Source organism: Octopus bimaculoides, chromosome 25, assembly GCF_046866305.1.
Source record: "Octopus bimaculoides isolate indiv1 chromosome 25, ASM4686630v1, whole genome shotgun sequence".
Lineage (NCBI taxonomy): Eukaryota > Metazoa > Mollusca > Cephalopoda > Octopoda > Octopodidae > Octopus > Octopus bimaculoides.
In genome coordinates this window covers 11,440,123-11,445,122 of record NC_142952.1, presented here as the reverse complement: position 1 = coordinate 11,445,122, position 5,000 = coordinate 11,440,123, and positions in this window count along the sequence as shown.

Below are 5,000 nucleotides of genomic sequence, written 5' to 3'. Positions count from 1 at the left end.
AATGAAAGTTGTCTGGCTTCATGTCACCTTTATTTTTGGCCTTCCAACCCCTCTTCATTTTCGTCCTTTCATTGGCCTTATTTTATCAACCCCTACACTAATTGTTCCACTTCTCCAGCAGCTACTTGGTGTGTTCAGCTACCAGCCCAGGCTCCGCTACTCGTCAGACTGAGAATAGCAAATTGTCAAGGTATCAATCGCTCTCTGACAGGTTTGTGGCCGAACCTGTAGCAGTGGAGACCCCCCGGCGTTCTGAGAGGGAAATATATTGAATAAAATCATAATTAACTGATCCTCCTGTATTTTCTTTTTATCCAAAGCCAAGAACTTTTCACCCCGCCCCTCGTACAACCTTATGTTAACTTCCTGAATAAAGTGCGAAAAGAGGATCTGAGTGTGTGTAGCTCCTTCTTGTCAGTATAGAACCACTGTACCATTTAATAACCCTACAATGCCTTCCTGGGGTCACTCATGCTGTCGTTTCTTCTTTATAACTCTTTAAAAGGATCATTCCAAGACCCAACGCTGAATTCAAGTTCGTCTCATCAATGGCTGATATTACGTTCTCTTCGCCTATGTCAATGTAATCGATGGTTGCATTTTCCCTGCGTACAGCTGCGATGCTGAGAACATATCAGACTCATTTATTTGCATGTCTCCCAGTGGGGAAGTAAAAACACAATACGGAAACTGTTTATTCAGTATTCAATTTATCCTTTTTTAGGAGAGTGGGTTACGGCGTTACTACACTTTCATTGGTCTGCAGTGAGCGAGCCATTTTCTTCAAACGGTGACTCTCAACGTACCAAGACAGATTCTTTTGTAAGTTTGTCGAAGCCCGTAGGGTTTGTTTTTATATATCCCATTGCCCTGGTTTCTCTTTCTTCCCTCTTCTTTCAATGGAAGAATCTGATTTTTTTTCTTCTAAAAGTGCTATTTTTTTAAGTGAGACTTCTCACTGTCATTAAGTTGTTTATTTAAGCGATTTAAAATCTTTATTCTTCATCTCATAACGTCTTCTCTCTCTCAAGGAATAATATTTTAGCGTGTATCAGCTCTTCTCTCCGATAAACTTAATACATATGGCTTGTATTATTGACATATATTCTTCCAGTTTCATGTCAACAACTTACATAAAGAGACTAGCACAAAGAGATTCTCTTTGAACTGATTTTCAGTCAGCGTTATACAAATACTGGCTGGATAAAGTTTAGTGTTTTCTATGAGGTATACATCTTTGATTTGCTTTGCACCAAAGGTTGTTAGTTCTTTTACGTTATGGTCTGAGGGAGTCATTGGTGCTGCCTTCACTTTGTGGGTCGGTTCCATGTGATTAAGGAAACAGGTTTAAGATGTTGCACCTGGTCAGGTACAATACTATTTGTTCCGTGAACATTTTTCGTGAGATCTAACAGAGATTCTGATTGATTATGACCATGGTGTTGATGTTCTTGAAATGATGCTGCTTTCAAGCTATCTGATGTTGGGGGCATTCCCCCATCAGAAGTACATTAATGCATTGATCTAGTTTTGTCAGTATTTTTTTGTTGTTGTCATTTTAAGGCTTCACTCAAATTTGCCATCGTGATTAAGACATCAGGTGGATGATATAATATACAAATTGGCTTCAAATTTTGGCACAAGGCCAGAAACTTCGGGGGAGCGGATAAATTGATTACATCGACCTCGGTGGTATTTGAACTCAGACGAAATACCGCTAAGCATTTCGCCCGGCGTGCTAACGTTTCTGCCAGCTCGCCGCCCTGCCTAAACAAAATATTAACACGCACACACACACACACACATACACACCAGCTGAGAGAATTAAACTTGAGCTGGTATAGAAGTAAATGTAAGGATTTCAACTTGAACGAAATTTATTTCTACGCATGTATGTATGTATGTATGTATGTATGTATGTATGTATGCACATCCACAAACGTCTATTAACTTCAACTTATGTCAATCAACCCACGCTCTTTATCTCGCTTCTTACCGTTCGTCTTCCACTCGTTCCAGATTCCCACGTTTTTTTCCTCTTCTCTCCTGGGTGTCGACTAGGAAAACCTCCTCCAGCTGTACACACACACACACACACACACACACACACACACAGAGAGAAGGGACAGTGTATTGACAATCCTCTGTTTGAAGTGTCATTTAAATAGGAAACAACACTCATCCTAATACGTCTACAGTTATCATCTGTTAAACATTAAATGTTGTTGCTGTCGTTGTTGTTTTTTGTGGCAGCTTCTGTTTTTTTCTTGTTTTTGTTTCTGTAATTACCCTTTTTTGTTGTTTTTTGTTTGGGTGTTGGATCCTCTTTGGCAGGCTTTAGTCACCGTTTTATTTCCATTTTGTTTGTTACGTAACAAGCGTTCGCTCACACGCCTTCACACTGTCATCTCTCTCTCTGTGTCTTCTCTCTCACCTCCACCACTCTCTTTCTACTTCTCGTTCCTCGCCTCAGTCTTCCCTCTTTCTCCTTCACACCTCCATCCATCCACCCATCCACCCATCCCTCATCGATTTATTCACTTTCCCACTCATTGATCCATCCATCCATCCATCCATCGTTTTATTCACCATTCCATCCACCTATCGATCGATCCACCGGTCGATCCATTCATTCCTTCTCCCCCTCCCCCTCCCTCCCTCCCTCCCTCCCTCCCTCCTTCCTTCCTTCCTTCCATCCATCCATCCATCCATCTAGCCAGCCAGCCAGTCATGCTGCAATAAATCAATCAATCCATCGACCCATCCACCAGTCCATCCATTGATCGATTAATCGATTAATCCAACCTCATCCATCCATCCATCCAACCTCATCCATCCATCCATCCAACCTCATCCATCCATCCATCCAACCTCATCCATCCATCCATCCATCCATCCATCTATTCAACATTACACACACACACACACACACACACACACACACACACACACACACACACACACACACAAACACGCACACACTCAGAGAGAGACCACACACATACACATATATCTCATCCGATGAATATAATCTCAAAAAAGATTCTTGAATCGTAAATAATGAAATGTCTGCAATACCATCTCGAACATGTTTTCTCTCTTCATTTCAACTCTGTGTAGTTCTTCATCTTAAACCACATTTTATAGCCTGGTTTCATAATTACGTCATTTCATAAAATGATTGTCTTCCGTGTATAAAATGTCTTGCGTTCCTGTCAGACAAAATTGACAGGAGGTTTTCCCATGCTGCCATAGAGTTAGTCCTTTTATATGGAACAGCAGCCTGGACGCTTACAACAACAACAAAAAAAATGGAATCCAAGCTAGCTGGAATTAACATCCAAATGTTAAAAGCAGTCTTAAACATATCTTTGGAAGCCTAGTACTTAGTATATCGGTCTCTTTTGCCGAACCGCTAAGTTACGGGGACGTAAACACACCAGCATTGGTTGTCAAGCGATGGTGGGGGGACAAACACAAACACACAAACGCACACACACACACATATATATATATATATACATATATACGATGGGCTTCTTTCAGTTTTCCGTCTACCAAATCCACTCACAAGGCTTTGGTCGGCCCGAGGCTATAGTAGAAGACACTTGCCCAAGGTGCCACGCAGTGGGACTGAACCCGGAACCATGTGGCTGGTAAGCAAGCTACTTACTACACAGCCACTCCTTGACTTTACCGTTTATCCTTTCGGGGTTAATAAAACAAGTACCAGTTGAGTACTGGGGGTTGATGCAATCGACTTACACCCTTCTCCGATATTACTGGCCTTGTGCCAAATTTTGAAATCGATATTTCTTCGTGTTGACGTCTATGCGTTCAGTAAGCGTCGGGAATCGTCTGCGTTTATCTCAGAGCAGTCTTTGCTGTGGTTGTTATTGAGCATTGTTTTAGCAACAACATCATAGCGCAATGGGAGATAATACGTTGATGGCATTCGAGGGTGGGCTGGGAGGGCAGCTGTTGATCGTATGTGTAATGGCTTCCACAGAAAAGTGACATAATAGACACTTCCGGTTGCTTCTTGGGGGTTTAAGGGCTTCACTGGCTCTTTTGTTCATTAAATATTTCGTAGCGACCCCCTACTTTTCGACTGTAAAAACATAAAACTTCGGAGGTTTGTATGTACATTACATTACACGGCACTCCATCGGTTACGACGACGAGGGTACCAGTTCATTCAATCAACGGAACAGCCTGCTCGTGAAATTAACGTACAAGTGGCTGAGCACTCCACAGACACGTGTACCCTTAACGTAGTTCTCGGGGATATTCAGCGTTACACAGAGTATGACAAGGCTGGCCCCTTTGAAATACAGGTACAACAGAAACAGGAAGAAAGAATGAGATAAAGTTGTGGTGAAAGAGTACAGCGGGGTTCGCCACCAACCCCTGCCGGAGCCCCGTGGAGCTTTAGGTGTTTACGCTCAATAAACACTCACAACGCCCGGTCTGGGAATCGAAACCGCGATCGTATGACCGCGAGTCCGCTGTCCTAACCACTGGGCCATTGAGCCTCCACGGTATGTATGTATGCATGCATGTGTATATGAATGTGTATAAATATATGTATGTAATGCATGTGTTTGAATGTGTGTATGTGTATGTATGTATTTGTGTTTGTATGCATGTGTGAGGTAAAATATACGAAGCCCAGTATTATATATGTATGTTTGCATGTACGTATGTATGTATTTATATATGTATCTGTGTATGTATGTATGCGTGTATGTGTGTATTTATGTGCCTCTATGTATGTATGTATGTATGTATGCATGTATGTATGCATGCATAGATGCATGTCGTGCATACATGTATGTGTATACATGCATGTGTACATAGTACATACATACGTCCCCAACCCCTCATCAGTTATCGGCCAAACGCAATTTCGCGCCTTTAACAATAATATTACTTCCGTTCTGGTGGCACCAGCAAGGGCTGTCGGGAAAATAGGACCGAGAACAGACAAGCAATGCATG